General features: G+C 38.7%; 1 protein-coding gene across 4 annotated transcripts in view; it reads left to right on the plus strand.

Annotated features, from left to right (window-relative positions):
- The first annotated feature begins 10,911 nt into the window (after positions 1-10,911).
- Positions 10,912-23,344, plus strand: part of RAF1 (Raf-1 proto-oncogene, serine/threonine kinase) — a 44,183-nt gene continuing 31,750 nt past the window's right edge. The window contains exons 1-2 of one of the 4 annotated variants that reach the window (XM_013300698.3): positions 10,936-11,062; positions 21,770-21,825. The gene's annotated coding sequence lies outside the window, so the exon portion shown is untranslated. Of the gene's footprint in view, positions 11,083-21,769; positions 21,826-23,344 lie in introns of all 4 variants that reach the window. The other 3 variants (XM_005239321.3, XM_013300696.3, XM_013300697.3) reach the window with 3 other exon arrangements.

Here is a 23,344-nt window from a genome sequence, read left to right on the forward strand (position 1 = left end):
GAACTGATGGCAGTAGTGAAGGCGGGGGAGGAGAGGACTGTATGAAGGTAGATAGCGATTAAGGCTGCCTGATAACAGTAGCCTTTTTGCTGTTTGTTTACTTTTGTAATATCAATGGGAAATCAGAATAACAAGTTCAGGTTAAGCAGTTTAGACTGAAGATAAATGCTAATGTAACTGAAAGCAACTGTATAGCATATCAACAGCTGCTTCAGTATGACATCCTGACATTCACAACGACATTCATTTATAATACTGTTGAAGCCCAAGGGTGTTATGCCTTGTAGTAAATAGTTATGGTAAGAATAGTATTTATTCAGCTTGGTGCTTTGCAAGTTTTCTACTGCATTAAGTTATCGTGGAAGAATGATTCTATGATAAAAGTTTTCTAGAAACTGCTATTCTTTCTTTTCATTTAATGAGGAATGTAGTATTCAGTGTGAAAACTACCTATTTTCATAAGATAATAATTTTTATTTTTAATAATTTACATATAAGATTATTTAGAATACTGCTCAGCTTTGGCTACCTAGCATTGTATATCCTTGTCAAGTCTTCTTTTATAAAAAATTATTTTCAGTATTTTTTTTTAAAAGACTTTTTAGGTCTCTGGCCCAGAAAAACGATGGAATTTACTTACCATTATCAAATTATCAAATTCTACAGTACTAGCTACTTCCAAATAGTGCTTTCTTACCAAGAGCTGGAACTGCAAAGTAAAGGTAATTAGAACACATTGGCTTTTTGCCAAATTCCAAGGTAGACCTCCTTGGCAAGCATCATCTCAAATGTTTCATGTAAGTTGTTCTACAGCAGTTCCATTTCCCTCTAGGAAAAGCTATTTTATGGAAAGGGAGTCTTAGCCATCCTTACTTCTTGACTATTATATTCTTTACTGTTCTATATCACTACGCAGCAGTAGGATATTTTGTTGTTAATTCTTTCCATTACTCACAAAGCCGCACAAATATCTTGGAGCTTTCCTCAGAGAATTCTTAACTTCCTACAAAAACAAGCAACAAAAAACTACCAGGAAAAGTAACCAGAAGATTTTTAACCACTTGGGTCTATTTCCTATCCTTAAAAGAAACTAGGATTTTCCACATTTAAGTTAAATACTGAAGTGAATTACATGGCCTGTGCTAAACTAAATAAATCTATGATCTATGACTTTACATGAACTGTATTGTGTCAAATATGATAACAGTTCCTATTTCTTACCCATACTCAAAGACTCCCTAGGATTGCTACACAAATTTAAATTCTTGAATATGCCTGCTTTTATCTTTTGGTCACATAGATGTGAGCTTTCATTGTGTTTTTCAAATATATGACCTATCTGCCATCACTCCTTTTGATAAATGGAAGCTTCTTTAATCCCATATTTTAAATACAAAATACTGGCTAACACATGTATACAATAACTCTAACTTTGCATTTACTGTGCTAACACTCACTACTCCCCTCCAACCACCGCAGGAATTGGGATATATTGTAGTTTCAGATTTCAATACTTTGAATATTGCAAGGACAAACTGTTACACTTATGGTAGTGCATGATGCTAAAGCTTTGCACTGATAATGTTTAAATACTCCAGGCTGCTCTAAGGTGTGGTCAAATGGAAACATAATTGTACTAAGGCTTGGCACATATTGTTATATGTTTGTGCATTTCAAAGTAATGGCCCACCTTGCAGAGAATCTGGAAGAAAAGTGGAATGCCAGGTGCATCTGGAAGAGAGAATTTTTCTTTCTTATAGTCAATGTACTAATGGGGAGTTTACTAAATTTAGTAAATCCTGTCCTCTGATACTGACAGGTAATGATTTATTTTTTTTTTTAATCCTTAGGTGTTCTAAGGTTATGTTTGGTTTGCATTTGTTTTGTTGTTGTGTAGTTTGGGGTTATTTTAATCCCATATCTCAAAATTCTATGCTAAATCTTGCCTTCCTACATATCTCGGAACTATATGAAGATGGGTAGGAAAGCACAATTGCAGAAGTTAAAGGGCGAAGTGTAGTGATTATACATAAAATTATAAAAATAAACAATCTCAGTAATATGCTTTACTGTGATAACAGTAAAAATCTGAGGTTAGATCTTTGGTTTCAATGAAAATACCCTGAACTCCTCTAGATATAAACAAAGCAGGTGTGAAAAATTACAATATATTTAATTTATAATAATAGATAAGGTATTCTATATTACAAATATTCTGGAAACTTGCTTATAAAAATATGCAATATTTATTTTGAACAAAACTGTGTCTATAATCACCAATACTTAGTTAAGATTAAGTGTAACTGACTGTAAACAAAGCCGAGAGGGGTGGGGGGGAAAGACAAATAATTTTGCTTGCATTCTTGTCAGCGAAGAGCATGACCCTACTTGAAAACTTGATAAATCAAAACCCATTACTTGGAAATAACTTTGTTGCTTTGTACTGAATGTTTCACCCAAATATTTAGTTAAAATAGCTAATTTTGAAATCTGTGATCCTGAAAGCTACAAAAAGTCAGATAACTTGCCCAAGAGTGCTGGGTCAAAGCATCTGAAGACTGCATACACAAACATAAGGTGTCTTTGTCATACTGTTTCTTATTCGCAATATGGACTTCACAAGAGGAGAGAGATATCCACCTTAGTTTATTTTCAAAATACAGTCTTAAAAGAGGTGTATCTGTCAAGTATGTCCTGGGGAGATGTCTCAGCAACTGATCAGATAGCAATAATGCTTTTGAGTTTCACCCTCCTTGCCTCAGGAAAGATTTAACTTTACTTCAGCTACAGAACCGTCATAAAGCACCACTGACCCTATACTACTACAAGCAGTACTCTGTTCAGTATTAAGGTAATAGCATGACATATATAGAAGAATTAAAATAATGGTATATTGAAGTCATCAGACACCAAGTTGGAATTGTAGGTAAATATATATTATACACTGGCAACTAGTATTTGCTATTCCTTTCCCTCCATTTAACTTCATATGTGTTAGGGGAAAACAAAACCAACTTTTTTTTTCCATTTCCTGTCTGAAAGTTAGCGAACATAGAATCAGGTTACTCTAACTCACAAAGATGTTAGCAACGCTTACTTTATGAAAAACAGGGCTTTAGTGCCCCTCGGCCCTGCCAAATATGTCGCTTTTTTTTTCCTTCAGCCTTACTATCAAATAAAAATGATGTCTCAACAATAATGTTTTACCAGTTACTTGAGTTCTTATGTCACTGTTCTGTTTAGATGAAGTGCAGAAAAAAGGCTTACATAATTTGTTGCTAATAGAAACTTCTGTCTCCACCAGAAATAAGTTTGAAGTCAAGGAATGTCAGAACAAATTAATCTGAATACATCTGAGTATTAGATATACATCTTGAAGGTATTAAAAATACTCAGGTAGAACCAGACATGTTGATACTCATTTCTCTGCAATTGCTGAAAGATTTAACAAATCTACTAACGCATACTAGAGTTTTGCAGTGAGGCATAGCAATAGACTTGTATGTTTGCATTCCTTTGACCTGATGTCTTTGCTAATTACTGTTCAAGTAATTTAGTTGTTTTGCTCACAGCATTGTTTTGGGTTTTATTATCTTGCAAAAAGAAATGAAAAAAAAAAAGTTCTTACAAAAATAAGACCAAAAGGAACATCATTTTGTTTTAGAAGCTTTAAACATAATTAAACTGACTTTTCTGTTGGAGAAAAAGCATATCCTGATGCATATAATCAATCCGATTACAATTTCATTTCTTAGATGGGACAGCGGTAACAGCAACAAAAAGCCTTTAACAAATGACATGAAACATCTGACAAACATCCCCTGTCTTTGTAATCAGAGACTAAATTAGCCATCTACATAAGCATTTTTTTTCAAAATAGCATTACACTGGTGTATCATCTTGCAGAGCTTCATGTGGTGAAATCTACTGATGCATCCTGCTGCCGACAAGAATAATGCTGATAACCTGTAACAGAGATAGGCTGCATTAGCATATACTGAAATTTTCACCGATGCACCTTAGTTTAGTTCTGAAATACTACGAAGCAGCATGCTTTAGACAGATCTGTTATGAACTTGTACAGCTACGGAGCTTAATCAGCTTAATAACAAAATCTTCAACTGTTGTTATATTTTCATTAGTACACTGTTTCTGAAGTTATGAGCTTACAACATAATTCTTAATTGTCATACCCTTCTAAGCACAATTTGCTATATATGACATTTGAGGTACAAAGTATCAAAGGCTAGCTAAAACACGGGCATATTGCCAAAGGTAATGTATGCCTTTGATCACTTATCTTTGTTTATCTGAATCTTTCAGATGAACTTAAAAGACAATGGATAAATAGGCTTATGTTGAAAGCCAAATAGGTTTTTTTCTTACTTTGCATAGCGCTTTATAACAAATCCAGTAAACGAGAGTTCTATTTCTCTTAGTACATGAAGGTATGCACATGGCTAAAATGGACTTTTAATTTGTCATCTTGCTTGGTAACTTGAACCTCTCAGTGATGCCAGGTGTTTATAACCTTATACCTATATTCTAATTAGTGCAGTTTTCTCTGGGAATAACAGTGCTGGAGAGCAGCTTGGATAGATATGCTGGCTAGACTGCTTTTGATTCCCCTGTCTCTTAGAATCTACCTTTGATAAAAGCAGAGTGTGATGTCAAAAAGAGCGTGTTTCCATACACAATACAAATACATGGCTCCTGATCGAAACTATTGAAAAAAAAAAAGTTTGGCTTTTTTTACAAAGAATCACAACAAATAAGAATTACAAAAAGATAAAAAGAAAACTTATAATTTTTTCTTTTGTTGCCTATCATCCCTTCATATGTTTTGAACATATATACACGCACGCTCAGGTATAGTCAGGTACATATGTGCATGTACACACATCTTCCTATTTTACTCTGTTGCTACTAATTCAGTACTCGGGATTCTTCACAGAAAACTGAAATTTTGCTGTCACCCTAATGTACATTATGACAATAAATAACTTCTAGAGAAACTAAGTACTGAATGCAGTTCAGTTACCACACACTAAAAATTCTCCATGCACAGGAAAAATAATGCATAATTGAGGTCATGCCAAATCAGATGATCAGTCTTTTTATGTAACTCTGTATCAGGTATAATAAAAATCATCTCTAGCTGAGCAATTATGTATTCAGGCTAGGTTCTAAAAATGTTTTGTCGGGAAAGAGCTATTTATGCTTTCTTATTTTTAAACTGTAGTACCTAGCTCTGAATAGATTTTATTGTGGTTAGACTTTTTCAGAAAGTCAAAATAAACCCAATAAACCAGTTTGGTTAGGTTTCAAAAATAGAATACATGTATAAATCAAAGTGCTGTATTTATTGTCTGTGAAGTAGGAATGTCTGTTCAAATAGCCACAAACGAAAGCCTAGATTTCTTTCCCTCACCCCCACCCCCCGTGTTGGAGCTCCAGTAATGCTTATTCAGACAGAGTATTAATTCACTGTGCAGGTGGCACCCACCAGTTCAGCATCTCCACATTAAATTTATAGAACATTATTCTAAAATGATTTCCATGCTTCGATATTCTCAGTATATGGTGGTATACTAGTTGACTCAGTACATTTGTCTTCCTAAGTTCTGTCTGTGACGAAAGGAATGTTACCCAGATTCTCAGCCTCCCTATTGGGAACATAACTGCTATCCCTCCAATACATTTCCAGCTACAGGGGAAAACCACAGCTATGGTTACATAGTAAAACACAACTATACTTGTCACACACAATTTAACAGAGATCACTTTGAAACCACATGGCTGTAGTGATATTTTCATGATTTTACTTTTTCAGTCAGCTTGTCCTGCATGTGCAAACAAATGGGTTGCCAAGGTCTATAACAGTAAATGAGTCAAGCGCCGTGGCCTGAGTCCTGAAACAGGGACAATTGTCTGTAAGCAAGACCTGTGCTTTACAGCTCAAGTTTCAAAGTTATGACCAGCATTCTCACATGTCACAACTTTTTTTCACACTAGAAGAAAATTAAATGTTGGTAATATGTGCTGCAAATGCGTAACTAAAATTCAGGACAGCAACTTAACTCACCCTGTCTGGGGAAGAGTGTGAGAGAACTGGATGGGGTAGTGCAGTGCCTCTGAATTTTCCTAGAAGCAAATTGCATTGCACTGAAATTGGAGAACCTGAAATTCTCTGCTACACTGCATGTAACAAGCCCAGAGACACTGGATATCTATAATACCATAAATTACAGCAGGAACATATGGAGGACTGAAAAATGGTAGAGAGTTTGTTGAAAATTTTAAGAATGTTTCATGTAAGATTATCAGTGATCAAAGGCTAATGTAACTTTTTTTTCAGTAAGAGATTATTGTTTACTGTTTGCAGAGCTGTTCTCTCAGAATAATTTATCTATTACTGCAAAGCTTAATGAAATCTTTCAACTCTATTCTGAAGTGTTCCCACACAAACTTGTATTGAAAACCTATTGCAATTGATGTTTTATTGTTAAGTTTATATAAGGTCAACCCAAGAACCATGTAAGTATGAATACCTAATAGATGGATTATAGTATTAGAGATGCAATCGATTCTAGAAGAATATACAAATCGGTAGAGGATAAAAGCCCTTGACATTACAAAGAATTATATATGGTTTTAGATAAACATGTTTCTTAAATGAAAGTGCTACAGCAGTAAAAAAAAAAAAAAAAGTAAAGGAAAAAGTAAAGATACTAAATTAAATTTATATACAGAATGAAGTGGTCAACAAATCAGGGAAAACATGTCTGGACTTTTGCGGAGGCAACTATGGCACAATGTATTCACCTCAGGTAGTGTGTTTCACAAGGTGTGTGCATGTGTAAAACACAACAAAAGAAACTGCATGATAGCTCTTGGTAACTGCCTTAAAGCACTTGGCTTGACCTTGGAAGTAAATAAACTGAAGTGAATTTAAAAATATATGCTGTTATTATTTCATGATTCAGTATCTGTGAGGTTTGTATCAGACAGTCCATTCTGTATCATGAAGTACATGATTTAACTTTACACTGAGACAAAGGTTTACTGAAGGAAATCCTCGGGGGTTGGAACCTGAGGATACACAAGCCTGTGCATCCCTGTCTCATGACTGACTGACCTCCCTTGAGTTTTCTGAGTGCAGGAGCTGCTTAAACTTTGGATTTGCTTCCAGAATCCAGCCTTTCCAGGGAAGTAATGAAGTCACTACATCTATAATCTATGACTGATGACAAAGACTGAAGCTTTTGAAAGGCAGTGTCTTTTGTGTTGTGCCTATGAGAAGTCAGGTGTTATTTTCAGAAGGAAGAGAAAGACTCCCAAGATTTAGTTTCACTATTCGGCTGAAGAGATGCCGAACAGAGTGGAGGAAGGTATGCACCGTAGCCAGCCCAACAGTAACCACATTTAGTTCAATATGGATAACAGAAATAGTTGAAGAGTTTGTGCAGGATAAACCAACAAAAATAATTAATGTGCACAGACTGTGCTACATTTTCCGTTCCAGCAAAACAAGTTTACTGCTTTGTTAACAGCTTCATATATAAGATGTCCTATTGTTGCAATACATGCAATTTAAGTTCTACAATATATGAAAACCCCCATATAAACTACAAAGTTAATTCCCATCTCTCTTTGATCACTGCAGTGACACGGGGAAATAAAAGTCTTTCAGCTGAACTACAAAATATAAATAGCTTATGCATCTTCATACTAATAAGATATTCCTTATTTGGAGTACTTCTCTTGTCGGTTGCTGTTGCTTGATTTGTTCAAGGCCAGTTTCTCCATGGCCTCTGTACATGGGACTTCTTTTGTATCTAACTTGAACTAACTTTCTGCTAAGCAATGATCTCTTACTCAAAAAGAAAAAAAATTCTTAAGGGGAAAAAGATAATAATTTATAGCATATATCAAAATAACATGCAGAAGTACAATGCTTTGAATGTGGCTCAGACTGAATAACCCTGGAGAAAATGGCAAAGTTTGTCTCTAGCAACCTTTGGCTTGAGAAGTAACGGAGTAGTATTTCATACCCAAGCTCCCATAACAAAGTGTGTATATACATTTCTTATTTTTCCTAGCCAGCATTACACTCCTAATTATTGCTACTCATTCCTGTGCAGCTTACAGGTCTTTTAGGTACTAAAGATACAATTAAGGTTAAATGATGCCACTTAAAACATTTTATATTTTTTGAGACTCCCCAAGTAACCATCATTAAGTAGATAAGGAATAATAAATATTGCACAAAGCAAACTGAGCCGTAACAAATAAGTAACAGGTTTAAGGTTTTACATGCTTCTTTTCAGCAGGCAGAAAAGATGGTCACTCAGAATCATCCATCCCATTTTTAACTATGAGGAAACCGAAGTCTGTGAGGCTGGGATGGCTTTGCCTGTGTGACACTCCCACTGGATGGAAGGGATTTCCCAAGTCTACAGCCACTAGACAGATTTGCCTAGTATCTCAAGATAATAGTTACTGTCACTAAGTTAGCCTGCTCTAAAGCCCTACTGGCACTGGTTCTCATTCTCTTTCTAACCATTCCTCAGGCTACTGTTTATGCGGGGGAAAAACCACTTCAGATGGTAAATAAGTACGATTTGATTATATGCCTGGAGAAATGGAGGTCTATTACCTGGACATTCACATGTTAAACATATTGTAAACCCAACCACTAAACACAAACAGAAAACAGATCAACTTCAGGAAGAATGCTAATAATTTTCAGTTTATTTTGCAAAGTTTGTTCAATTTTTGTTTCCCTTCTACTTTAATGCTGTAATGTTTGAGTTTCTTTGCTTGGTTTCCTTGTTTTCTTTTCATTTCTTGTAATTATTGTATTTCTTTGCATGCACTACATTGTTTAACTATCTGAGACTTGGCTTGCTTTCCTCTGTATCTGTGTTCATTTGTTCCATAACTACAATCCTTGCTCCTTCTACTCTTTTAAAAAAAGTTTAAAACTTCTATGACAGGCTTTCTGTCAAAACAACCTCTTCCTGAGGTGGTTATCTCGTTTTCTTTCCTTTTTTAAGCTTTTCATAGCATGTTCTCACTCATATTTTATATTACAAAATTTTAAGCTACTTTTGCATATTTTATGAAAATCTGTACCTCTGTCTGCCATTATTACATGGATATGCTTAGTCTTAAGACATGTGAATATTTATTGTACACACTGCTTTGAAGTATTTTGTTTCTCCCAGACCAACTCTCACAGATACATGGATAATACTCCTGTTAAAGTAATGGAAAATGTGTCTGTGCATCAGAGGACTCCTTCAGTTTAAATGTGACATTTAAGAGAAAAGCTACTCTCTAAGAATTTGAAAAGAATGATTCATGTTTTACGACTTAATCTTGGTAGATAACGCCTTGGTCTGGGTTTGTTTTTCTGGGTTTTTTTGGAAGGTCTGAGCCTGTGGCTATGGGGAAAAGAAAAAGAGAACAATTGATTTTCCTAACAGAAAGGTTGAAATCTCTGTGTGTTTGGCTTGTAAGAGTGCTACAAAAGGTCAGTTAAATCTTTCTTATAGCAATATCCTCTAAACTGAAGGCATTACTACACTGATTCGAATAAGTGGATCACTTCTAGAATGCATGGGAATGAAGTACCCAATCAGAGTATTATTGTAGAGACATGGAAATTACTGTTTCAGCCTTCTAGAACTCCAGGTTGCCATCCCCATTTCAATCTCCTATTACTTGGCAACCACACCTCTTCCTGGAGGGCACCAGTAGCTAAAGAATTTGTATGCTTTTTTGATTTGGTGCTTAGAAGAGGCAAGCCCAACAGTGCTGCTTTTTTTCTTGCCCTTGCTATGCCTCCATGAGGTTAATGTGACTTGAGTTGAACTCAAGCATTGGTTTATATCAGAATAAACCTTCTTCTGTAGAGAAATCCCAAATAAGGCTGAGAGAATTTTGCTGGAGGCTCTTTTTAGAGAAGTGCTTATTTAATTAACAATTAATGTAACTTATATGACTGTAAATGCAGTGTACGCCCTCTAAAAACAGTTCTAGGAAAAATGTTTTACTTTGCAATGGCTATCCTTACAAGTTTTGGTTTGGGATGATAAACTGTTTACCATTTAACATGCAGTGCTGTACATCTTCAAAGCCTGACCTAAAATAAGGTTAGTTTGAGATGCACCGGCAGTAAACCACACCACAGTCCTTCAGTATCTTCACTCTCTCACGGAGGCTGTGCTGAGCTACATCCAGGAGAGTCTGTCTGACAGCTGCTCCCCATCTCCTGCAGGAAAACAGGCTGCACGCTACTTTATTTTATTGTTTCTCCCTAGATACCTTTCCCAGCAGTTCACACCCCACCCCTCTCAGCACGTACCGCCTCTGGGGCATTTCTGCTTGTTCCCCTCAGAAACAGGGTTTGCTTTCCAACAGGTAAGACTGACGGGCTCTACTCTAGACGTGTGGCCGAGGCAGGTCACTTAATTAAGCCGATGCCCCCACTTAACTAATTGTCAAACAACCAAGAGATTTAGCCCAGGCAAGGCGGCGCGGGCTTGAGGAGAGACGACTGTAATACCCGGCTAGCGGCAGCGCTGAGGGAAGGCGGTGGGCGGCCCCGGCAGGGCCCACTCCAGCCCCCCCGGTGCAGCGGCAGAGCTCAGCCTCCGCCTGCAGGTCGGTGCCCGAGAAGGGACGGAGGAAGAGGAGAAGAAGAAGGAACGGAGCGGCGAGAAACACCTCACCTCCCGCCGCGCCCGGGCCGAACACCCCACAGCGCCTCAGCCGCTCCCGCTGCTCCCAAATGGCGGCCCGCGCTGGGGGCGGGGGCGCGGGGCGGGCGCTATCGACTGCTCGGCGCTCCACGGCCAGGCCGAGAGGCGTGGAAGGGGAGGACGGGGAAAGAACGGGAGACAGGCGAAAGGGAAGGAGCGGAGTGCCGAGAGGTTGATGGGCGGAGGATAAATGTCTCGCTGAGTGTGAGGCCGCCATTTTAGATGAGGAACGAAACGAACGGCGCCGAGCGGGACAGGAGCCTGGAGTGAGCCGTCGGGAGAGCGTGACATAGGTAGGAGCGGCGTTAGGCCGGTGAGCGCCAGAGGACACGGCGGGGAGCGAGGGAGGGAAGGGCTGCCCCTTCGCCCCTTTCTCTTCGGCTCTCCCTCCCTCGGTGCTGGCGCCTGGAGCGGCGCCGGCTGCTCCCAGCGGCGGCTCAGCCGCGGGCGCGCTGGCTTGGCCGTGAGGGAAACCAGCGCCGGGGAGGGCGGCCGCCCGCCTCCTGGCAGGGAGCGCGGCCGGAGGAGGGGGGATCGGCCGGCTCCGTGCCTGCGGGTCGCGGCTCGCCGTGGAGCCCTTTGCGGTCGGATCGCCTGTGCGCGCCGCCTCCCCTCCGCCGCCGGGGCCGCCCTGTCCTCCGCGGGCTGCCGCCTCCCGAGGGCGGCCCGGTGCCGAGCAGCCCGGGATGGGGGGGCCGAGGCCCGTCGCGGTGCGCCGGGTCAGGTGGGAGGGGGGTGTGCCGCGGCCGCCGCCTGTCAGCGCCAGCGCGGAGCCCCGGGGCCGTCCCCCGGGGCTGGGGGTGCTGCGCGGCCGGGGCGGGTGTGCCCTGGGGCTGCGGCCCGGCCCGGTGCGCCGGCGGGCGGCATGAGCAGCGGGCATCCAGCGGCACCTGGCACGGCGCCCTGATGGCGGGGGGGGGGGATGCCCGGCCGGGGCTCCGCTTGCTCGGCCTCCCGGGTCTGCAGGTCGCTGCTGGCGGCTTTGTCCCCCCTGCGCTTCCAGCGGGGACTCCCGAACCTTTCTGCTACTTTGATCCACCGTCTTCTGAACCGAGAACGGAAAATGCGTTTAAGTTATATTAGCATAACTGAATGCTTTCTGCTTAGGCGTTCTTCAGTTCAAACTGCTTCCTTGATTTTACTTTTTTTTTTTTTCCGACTTGGATTCAGTTTAAAAAAAGACATCTGAAAACGAGAATAAGATTCTTTAGTTTCTTGATTTCTTCTAAATTCTTACCACTTTGCCATGCGGAGTCGGTGTTACTCCAGAGCCAGGGCTTGAGGATTGCACTGTTTCTGGACTCTTTTTATCTGCAGTCTAAATGTACACACAAATAACCTGCCTGTGCTAACAGCAGCAGTCTCTCGTCCGTTGTTCGTCTTGCCTATGTCAGGCTAAATAACTTCTGTGGATTTTTTTTTTTCCCCTCCTTAGCCTTTAAGTGACATCCATAAATACAGAGACCTTACCTGGGACAATGAGACCTCAAAACCAGTTGTAGTGGAATTGCTACAGTACAGTGTGTGTTCCAGATGCAATTGTAGGTTGTTGTAGGTATGCAAAACGTAGAAGGGTCTGTAATAGAGTAAAGCTAAGATTCTTCCAAAACTGAAGCCAACTTAAAATACCTGAAAATAGTTTTGCACAAAAGACTTCACAAATATTTTTTATTTTAATGCTTCTGAAAAACTCAGCTCCAGATATTGCCTAAAGGATCACTGCATTGTGTAAAACTAGGATATAATTTGAATGGGCATTCTTATCCTTTAGGACATGTCTGCAGCGTTGGTGCAGAAGAAAAGATTGAATTGGTGAATGTGAGAGTTAATTTCACAGTTCAGCCAGTTCAGTTAAATCTGTTCTGTGGACACCCGTTCAGAATGGAAGTGGCTTTAATTTAGTTTTTCCTAATGAAAATTTTCCATAGGTAAACCCTAAGGCTATAATTAATCATAAAAAAGGTATGGATCTGAATATATGTTCGTGAAATGGGTGAGTGATTAATATGGTAAGCAATTTAGTCTTAGATTATTAAATAAGAACTGAATGGTTTACTTGGGTTGGAGCAGTGGTGCTTTCAGTAATCTGGAATGTGTTTTTCTTATGGTTTGTTGCCATACTTAATATCTTCAGGACTGGCTGACTTATTGTGCAACACTGCTGACTAACCTGCTTTGAAAGAAAATTTGGAAGCAGCAGAGAAGATACCTTTTTTTTTTTTTTCCACAGAAGATGTAAAACTTTTTTTTTTTTCAGTTGAATGCCTTTGGTGTTTACCTATAATTTTCCATTTTTTATTCTTTAGCAACAAAGTCTATTTAAATTAAATTACTTATGAAGTTACTGCTGTCTCAGGGCCTGAACTTACTACAACTTATTAAAATAACTCATATTTTATAAAACCACAAACATGACACACGGAAATCATTGGTCAGCATTTCTTGGTATGCTAAATCAGCACTAGTTTCTTCTGGGACATATATTTCCCTCCTCCCCCCAGTTTATTTACTTGGCTCCTTCATTGTTGGGAAATCAGGAGTTGGGGAAAAAACCAAGTTTTCCTTGTTTTCTGTCTTTGAAAACAAATTAAATTGAGATGATGGGAGCTTTTGGTTTGAAAACTTCTGTAGGAGATGGGAACTAAAAGCTGTTGTTTGAATTATTGTGTATAAATAAGTCTTCAATCAGTTTCAAATGCAGAAGTTGTGCTAATTCAGTTTTGTGTTATAGATACAGGAAGTTTAAATTATTTTTATATTCCTAGTAAAGTTAGGAGAGCAAATGAACTAATAAAGTCTAATTCAATGCAGCAATGCAGATTTCTATTTGAGTCTTTGATTTCTGCTGTCTTTCTCTTCCACGACACCTTCAGTCAGTCCCTTTGTCACACTCTTGGAATATCTCTAGCACCCCTCACTTCCCCATCTTTGCTCTTGCCTTACTTCAACACCCTCCAGAGTTCCCCCCGCCCCTTTCTCTCTGTTCTTGTGTTGCTTGTCTACCTTCTTGGCCTGCGAGGTGGGCTAGAGGGAGGGTTTTCTCTTGGTTTGGTTTTGTGAGGTGGGGATGCGCCCCATGCAGCGGGCACACCACAGGTTTGTGCTGTGGTGCCCCGGCTGATGAAGAGGCTGGGAGAGCACAGGATTGATTCTTTAGTACTTTGGCTCCCTATTTCCATAGCCTGTGGGAATTTCATATTTCTGACATCTCTACCAAACTGTTTAGTTGAAATAAGCTAGTACGTCCAGGAGTTGCTGGAGGAGAGGCAGGACAGCTGGGTGGCATGGTCATGTAAGACCAGTTGCCTAGGAAACAAGGGTAACATGTTTTACTGCAGTTCAATTTCCAAAACTTCAATACAGATTCAGTTTGAAACAAATGAATAATTGAAAATTATGATTGTTTTGTAAGAAATATGTTCCTGGACTGTCTTCTAACGTAAAAATGCAGGAGTATAAGGACTCTGTGTGAAGAGAAATAAAGTCAGCATTTTATTTCTTGTAAAAATACTGAATTGCATAAATCAAAATTGTCTTTGGAGAAGTAACAAAAATTGCCAAAGCAATATTAAAACTTGTGGTTTAACTAAAATTTCAAGCATGGTACTTAAGCATGATTTCAGTAAGTTTTACATAAGTTTAATTTGTAAATGAGCAGACATTTACATCTGCATTGTACCAGTTTTGATTGATTTTGTGTAAATGCTTATGCAAAACCCTTCAGTATTTTCTGGTATGAAGTACATCCATTGTGTATTGAATAAGGTTGTGCAAACATTTTGTCAGCCCTAGAAGTTAATGGAAAGCGGAACTGATATAACACTAGGAAATCGGGTAAAAATGCCAGTTTTATGACAAATTTAGGAGGTATTTTAGCAATGAGCATGCATTATTAGCACATAAGTTTTGAGACAGCATGAAGTAGATACACTTACTCTGCAGGGGTAATACAGATAGGTATTTAGGGTTAGTTTTTCTGAAAAGAAGGTCTGTTTTGGGCAAAGTTCTGTGAATAATTCTCAGTGCTCTGTTGGCTTTGCTGTGTACGCTATTTTTTTGTAAACAACAATTTTGCTTTGAAAAGCAGCTGGCGCACGTTTATCCCTTTAGTGACTTGAATATTGTGTTTGTACTATAAATGTCATCTGTTTCACACAAAGTTGATTTTATTGCAGCAGTGTGTACTGACCTTTTACAGTTTAATAGAATATGGTCATCTTGTGTACCGACATGCTGCAATGCATACAGTAGATGAGGATAAACAAAGCACTGTTCTTGAGTCATTTGGAAATGCGTAAAGCATTTTCTTGGTAGGCTTCAGAGCTAAGAATTATAACTGATAATTAATAAGCAGCATGTTTACATAAGTGAGTATAATTTTTTCAGGGTTTTAAGTGACATAGTAAATGGAATTGAATTACCTATTTTCCAGGGTTTTTTTTTTGCTTGCTTATGGGGGATGACAAGCTTTTTAGAGCTAAGGTTGTAATGTAGAAAACCTCTGCAGTTGTGTAGAACAATACAGTGGCTAATGCGGGTCACTGGGTTTGTTTGCAGTTGCAGGTGTGTCTGTGTTCTGCCATTTCTCCTATACATGTTCCAAATGTATCCTGCACACTTGTGTAAATGAAGCAGAGCAGTTGCACAGTTAAATCAAAGCTGATTGGTTTTAACTTCAGGCAAAAGAATTTTAGAATTGCTTTGCAAATAATCTGTGCATGTGTTAGAGTCTGTAAGTAACTGCCTTGTTTTCTTTGCACTATCTGAAAATCTGCAGATAGGACCTGTATCTCCAGCTCTTCTGATATAAGCCCCTTTTTATGTTGTTGTTGTTCTCAGTTTCATTGCTGTGTGGAATCACTTCACTTGCTGTGTTGTGGCTCTGCAGATGTTGGGTTGATTACTGTAGTGGTGCCTGTTTTGTCTTACTGCTGCATTACATTGCTTCATTTCAGATTTCGGCTTATGTTGCATACTTGCTGTTCGTTTGACCCTAAAATATTTCATTTCTGACAAACAGCTGACAAAAGGGTGTTAATTAATATTGCATTCCAATTGAAATACGTAGTATCGGTTAAGAGCGGTTGAGACATCTTGTATATTTTTAGTTCAGGAGCTAGAGGGAGGTTGCTTCACTAACTTGCAGCTGGGTGTGGCATGGGGTTAACCATATTAATTAAAGCTGGCTCAGAGGTTTAGACTTTAAAAAATGGCTCAGAGCCCCCATTATAGTCCTCTCTTACATAATTTTTTTCACTAGAGAACAAGCTAGAGTTTTGAAAATGAGTATTTTAGGAACACAGAGATGGACAAACTATCAAGAGGGAGATGCAAGGTAGCATGCAACTGGAAGGAAAATGTCTTCAGTGCCTTTGTAGGGCTAACGTTTAGGTGTCTATTGAGAAACTTTACTATATGACTAATCTTCCTTTTTCTTTTTCTGTAATGCCTTTTATTTTGCTAGTCATTTGCTTCCAGTATATGTCCCTGTCAACTCTATTGCTAATTTGTGCTAGTTTTTGCCTATTCTACTTTCTTGTGCCATTTTCAGTTATTTAAAAGTGTTTGCTCAAAGTCTGGTCATGCTTTGAATTTTTTCTAGTCATCCTTTCAATCTATGAGCATACCACAAAAGGCACTGCGCTCTTTACTCTCCTGCTACCTGTGGAAGAGATCAACTGTGTCTCCCCCCACTGTGACTGCTTGTTGGACAAACAAGTAAATTATCATTCTGTTTCCTTTATTCTGTAATTTTCCCTGTGTAGAAGAAACCGTGTGAGTTTTTTTACATAAGAGTTTTTTGGTGAAACTGAAGGAAGTATAGTGAAACAGGTAAAGATACATGTACCCCCTTCTGTTTGCCTGGAATTGTTACAGAAATGTGGGAACACAGAGCGGTGGTCCTGCAAAGTAATGTCGCAAATGCAGGGAGGGCCATTAGACTGGAAGCTTCAATGGTGGCAGTGTTGTGTGGAAGAAAAAACACTAATTAATCATATCTTAATGTTGTTTTTTAAAAAAATCCTAATTTATTCCCACCCAAAAAATGCTAGTTACATTATTCCCAAGTGATTATTATAGAAAGTGCAATGTTTTTATACATTACTTGTAAAATAAAAAGCAAGGTGGATTTTAATTCCACTTAATGTGGAGATGAAAGAACCTGTAGTTAGCTCTCTAGCTTCCAGTTGAAATGGTGTATTTTGATATACAGTAACAACTTGGTGTTTTTTTTTTTTTTAAACTTTGTTTTAGAAACTTTGTTCTGAGTCTCACTGAAAGGTGATCATATTTATCACATAAGATGTGACTCCAGCTTCAGATTCGGTAAAACCTTTTAGAATTCCAGAAGTTCAGAATTTACCTAGCAATTGTTCATTCCAAGATTACTGTCATGTTAATATTTTCATTAGTTTGATAACTTGTGATAGAATTTGAATTCCTTCAGGTCTGATCTGTTTCATAAGCCCATTTAAAATTTTTATCAACTCTTTATTGGTGCACTTATTGTTCTATGGGTGGTTTTTTTGTAAAACCTGTACTGTAAAAATTAATGCAATAAGTATGGCAAATGTGTCTGAATTCTCTCTACATTGGAATTTACATGAGACCTATATATATTTTTCTTCATATAGACACACAGTACTGGGGCCACTGTGTCAAATAAACATTAAGGAGAGTTAAATATGTTAATGATCATTCAGTATTTCTTAGACTGAGGGGGAAAAAAATACAGTAGTAACTGTGCAAGTGAAGTGTGCTGCTTTTTTATAGCTTTCTTTTCCCTCCCTGTCTCCCTCTCCAGTAACATTGGAAAGCCATGTCCAATCAATACCCATCTGTAGGCATGAGCAGGCAGAAACCTGTTTGTGGTGTTGAAGATGGGAGGATACTGGTTTCCCTTGTACCTAATTAGAAAGCTAAGCAATTTCAGCCATCTGTAAGTCAAACTGCTGGCAAAGGAGCATGAATTTCTTCTAGCAAAACACTTCTGTCTTAATTTTGATCGCTGGTCTAACAGTTTTAAATGGTTGTACTGTGAGAGGTTATCTTTATGTGGAAACGTGGAGGAAAAGTCATCTAGAGTTCAGGTGCTAGGGAGTGGTTGGTCCAGGCTGGTTGGAGTTGACGGGGTACGTTTGCAGAAATGGGCCAAAATGGGTTCGTCAGAGGATGGCACATGCATAGCTGTGAGAGAATGTAGTAGGTTAAGTAGCTTCCAGAGCATGTTGCCGCCAAAAGAAACAACAAAGTGTGCAAGCCTCTAATTTTATGCTGACATTTAACAAAAAATAAACCGTATTCAGAATTACATCATTCATCTGCGTTAAATGCTTTAGAAGCAAGTATAAAGCTTACACAGGCAATAACAGCATGCTGAAACAAAGTGTTCATGTCAGTGATACAGTAGATTGATTTCAGCTGAAAGTGAGTTCCAGAGCTCACTCTTAGATTTCTCAAACCTTTTAAGTTGACTGTGACTTGTTCCCTGGCAATCAAGAGGTTATAAAAAGAGAGCCAGCTGATGTTGCAATCTAAGCGCTGGCCATACAGTGGAAAGACTCTCCTTTGGCATGTTCACTAGTGCTATTTTTACCTATTCCAGTAAGATCTGCCCTTGTGATGTTAGCTTACAGGACAGTACCTGGAATTACTTTGTTTTACAGAAGTGCTGTGTGCTCTGAAGAAAATTTTCAATAGAATTATCAGGCAGATTGAGACTAAAATTGTCTTACATTTGAAACTGTATTTTCTTTTGTCACCACAAATAATACTGCTGCTGTAATTGTGAGAGATTCACTTTTGTTTGCATGTTTTATGTCTGGCAGAGGATTTTTTTTTTAATTTGTTTCCTTTGTATACTGAGTGTTTTGTCTTTCTTACTTTCTCATGTGGAGACATTAAAAATCACATTGCCTATTTAAAGACGGAATTAACAGGAATAAGTGTAGTAGTAGGTTTTTAACATAACTTCTAAAAAAACCTAGCTGATCTTGGTTAAATTTAAAGTTGATGGTTCCTTTACACAATAGAAAATTAATTTAATACTGTTTTCTGCCAGTGACAAAGTACTGTATCTAACAAACTGATAGTAGTAAAAATTGGAGGAAACAGCAAGAATGCTGTAACAGTGTAACACTAGCGTTCACTTGTAGAAGTATCACACATAGGGTATCACATATGCAGATGTATGGCCATCTGAATCACAGTGCTGAAATGTCTAATGTTTGTGACTACCTAGTCTTGAATACAATATTGTCCAGGGGTATTTTCTAAAACCATCAGCATCTAGTTCAAAACTGAGTTGGCAACACTGAAGCACAAACGACAAACCTGTAATTTTAAAACTCTTGTTTCAAACTCTTGTTCTGACTATTTGTGCAATTAGGTGAATGTTTGTAGCAGAACTTCTAATTTTTTCAAAAGCAATGCTGAAGTGTGATCAGCGATCAACTTCTGTGAGTTCAGTGTTCCCCGTACAGAACACCTGCTTCCCTTTCTCCTTCTCTTGCACTGTGGAGTATCTCAGGTGGAAATCCTGCAAGTAGGCAAACTTCCTCCAGTACAGAGTCGTTTTCTTCTCCCTTGGCTTTGCCATTGTCTTAGGTGAACAAATTGCTTCTCAGGTTTAATTGAATCTCACATCTGCAATAACAGCTGGTATTTTTGTCAACTCTTTTGCTTCTTAAACCCCCCTTGTACCCAGTCCTGTTAGTAAATACTCTTGCTGATTTTTTTTCATTTATTTCTTATCTGTCAAGAAAAATAATGTGATTTTTACTCCCTTAACAGCTGTTGCTTTGGCTGCAGGTAGAAATACTGTACCTGCTGCTTCTTTAACTCAGCATACTTGTTCTATGCTATGCTTTCTTGATTTTTATATGAGATTCCTTTTTCTTCTGCCTGATTCTACAATAAAAATGCTTTGTTTTCAGTCTGTAAAACCTCTACCCCTCCCCATCATTTTTCTCACCTCTTTTTCATCTAAAATTTTCCATCATACTGACTGGATTAAATTTCTCAAAGTTTGTCCCAGACTCTTTTCAGCTCAGTGTTTAGCTCTTTGTTTTCCTCAGAAACTGGTCTTTACAAATCTCTTGACTTCTTAGCTAAATGTGAGGATCGTAACTGTAGCTTTGTTTTTATCAGTTTGCTAGTAGTCAACCTAGCTACTTTGAAACCCCACACCCACTATGCCTATATTGGTTCCTATGAGGATGTCTTTCTCTGGTCCTCTGCTTATTCTTATGGTTCTTACTGGGGTTTTTTTGATCTTCCCTATTTTTCTGTGCTCCGTCCCCCACATACTTTCTGGTCACATCACTTTCCACACCTTATTTTCCTCAGTAATGTAGTCTGTTAAAAATAAACAAACACCACCTACTCTCCCTTGATTGAGCCTGGATTATTTCCTAAACATGTCATTATTGCTGATATATGGTTGTCTTCTGTTAAAACCAAAGATCTTGGCTTTTCCTCTGGTCTGCAAAAGACAGAATTCCTTACTCCCTTCTCCCCAGTCTCTCTGCCTATCATTTTGCATGATGGAAAACATAGTCACAATATTTTGTATATCACATTCATAAATGTTTGCTGTAGAGGGGTATGCAAGTTAGTAAGTAGGGTAAATGTACAGTTCAGGCTCTAAGTAGGTTTTAATTTTAAAATTACTAAGTGGCTCAAGGTGGAGATCCCAAAGTATTCTTCCGATTTCTGATTAGTCTTTGAGAGTTTGCTTGGGTAAAATCATTACAGCATTTTCTTTTTTTTTCTTTTCTTTTTTTTTTTTCTTTTCCTCTGCCTGCTCATTCTAGGAATGAGGATATTTCTAACCAAAAGTGAGCTAGCAATGCAAGATCTCCTCTTGAATTTTTGTATATATACTTTCTTGTGTTTTATATAAAGACGTGAGGAAGCTGGAGCTGTTCAACCTGGAGAAGAGAAAGCTTTGTGAGGAATCTATCAATGTGTGTAAATACTCTGGTGGGAGGAAACGAAGAGGACCCTAGACTAGACTTTTCTCACTAGTGCCCAGTGACAGCGCAAGGGACAATGAGCACAAATTAAAAGACGGGAATCTCCATCTGAACATAAGAAAACACTTTTGTTGTTGTTGTTACTGTGAGGGTGGTCAAACACTGGAATAGGTTGCACACAGAAGCTGTGGAGTGTGTGTTCACAGAGATGCTCAAAACACAACTGATGTGGCCCTGGGCAGCCTGCTGTAGCTGACCCTGCTTGAGCAGGGAGGTTGAACTAAATCATCTCAAGAGGTCCCTTCAAGCCTCACTGACTCTGGGACTGTGTTGCATCTTTGCCTTCTGTAATCATCTCTGCATGGGGTTGTTTTAGGAATTGCTAATTAGGATGGGAACTTTGGGTGAGAAAGCATTTTACTGTTTAATATCTAGTGAATATTTCTGTATATTTGAATTACACTTCTTTCTTTGACTAATCTGAGCTTCCAGTCCTTTAATCAAGACTTCTTCATCTTCCCTAGGAATTCTTCCTCTTATTGTTAATGCTTATACGCAAGATCCAGATAGCCTTCAGAGGCGTAGCTTCTTATTACTTTCTTTTTGTTTGTTTTGGATCCAAGATTTGTGAGTCAGCAAGGTGTTTCTGTGTATAAGTGAGGAACTGATGTCCAAGGAGAAAGTATTCAACTTGAACTTAATTTTTATGTTAGTGAGCTTTTAGCTGTAAAAGATTTTTATGATGTTCTTGAATAAGAATGAGGTGATACTGAGCTGGGGTAGTATCTGGCTGTCGTGCAGTCTGGCCTTACGCAGTGCATCTCGTTACACTGAAATATTGCATAAAGTAAGGAAAGCCTAGAAGGCGCTGAAAACACAACAGTAGAAGGATGATAAGTTAACTGTACTATTGAAGTAATTCACAAAATAATTTTTTGGTTATTACTTTGGTATGTTGTGCATCTGTATAACTTTGTCTATTAAAATAGTAAGTACCTTCTGTTTTTGTGTTACCTTCCACAGATGATGCACTTCATCCTTTTGTCATAGGACTTCACTTGCTTAAAGGAAAACTAAAGGTATAAATAACTTGCTCTGCTTATCTTTGCCTTCTTCCTTACCCTGACCCATTCTTTCTTCTGAGGTCTGTGGGCCCTTCCTGGGGGAAGGGAAGCTTACCACAGATGAGCTCTGTGCTTGTATTTCTTTACTGCTACTAAAATCTGCTTTTTATTTTTTTGAAAAATTCCACAAAATTGACACAATACCTACAGTGTTTGCTTTATCAGAAGTGTATGTTTAACTTCAGCTCTTATTTTAGTCAGTCTCCATGGATATTTACTTTGTAGGGGGAAAGCCCTTCCTCCGTTTAGAACTTCAGATCTTGGTATTTGCCTCTCTTCTCCAAATGGCGTTTGCCTTTCCACACAACTACAGATCTGTTGTGAATAATCCAGACCTAATGTAAATCATGTCTGTGACATCTTACAACTGGTGGTCGGGTTTGTGTTTTTTTTTTCTTTTCTGAGATTTTGTCTCTGAAACAGAAGTCTATTATGGTGATGTTAAATAAATAAAAACCCACCCAAACCAGAACTGTAATTTCATGGATGTATTTAGTAAGATAATGTAAGATAGAGTTAAAATGGAGCATGGTTTCTCTTTGGAGATGCTCGGGACAGTAAATGTTTGACATAGTTTAAGTAATTTTGCTTGTATACGTTCTGTATTTTCTAATTATATTCAGCTTTTATTTGCCATTGTATGCCGGTTTCTTTGCAAATAACTTTACTTTATTGTTTCCTATGTGCTGGTAATGGAGCTATCTAGGCAGTTTGTAACTAAAATACTCAAGTAGTATCATGTTAGATTTAGTTCATATTGCAGAAACATATGTTCAACTATTCCCAGGTGCACTTTGTTATAAAATATATGGGAGAATCATTTGTTCTATCTTCTCACAGAAAAATATCTCAAGGCCCCTTCCAAACCTTTCTTGGTGCTATTGCCCATATTCCCTGCCCCCCTGCCCCCCATCTGTACATTGTTTCCACGCCCAGGCTCTTAGAATTGCAGTATTGACCTCCCGGTGGCACTGCTGGTTCTGGCACAGAGCCCACATTCAATAAAATACATTTATTACTTTAAAGCTGCCCTGAGTGAATGCAGAGAACACCTAACTGTTGAATTAGCTGGATTGCTGCATCCTATTCTAAAGGTACACATAATCTGGCATTGTCTGGTACTTTGCAATGATATTTTAACAGTAACTGTGGTGTGTCTGAACTGTACAGTTAGCTTGTGTACCTAGCAGCTCCCAGCAGTTCCTTGAATAATCCAGTGCCAGGCTGTGTTCCTTTGCAGCAAAACTGAGGTTGGCTTAAACACTGGTATGTTCTTGGTGGTGGTGTCCTCAGTGTTACTTCACTGACCATGTGCAGCTGAGGGAGGACAGAGCCAGTAATTCTTTGTGCTGAGATTCTCAGTCACTTTTGTTTAATCCTTGAGAACTTGTGTGGGAAGGGCATTTGGTAGATTGCTGACATTTGAGTAACTTTTTCATTCTTGGTGTAAAGTGGATGAGTTCCAGGCAACTGT

This window comes from Falco peregrinus, chromosome 5 (genome assembly GCF_023634155.1).
Source record: "Falco peregrinus isolate bFalPer1 chromosome 5, bFalPer1.pri, whole genome shotgun sequence".
NCBI classification, from domain to species: Eukaryota; Metazoa; Chordata; class Aves; order Falconiformes; family Falconidae; genus Falco; species Falco peregrinus.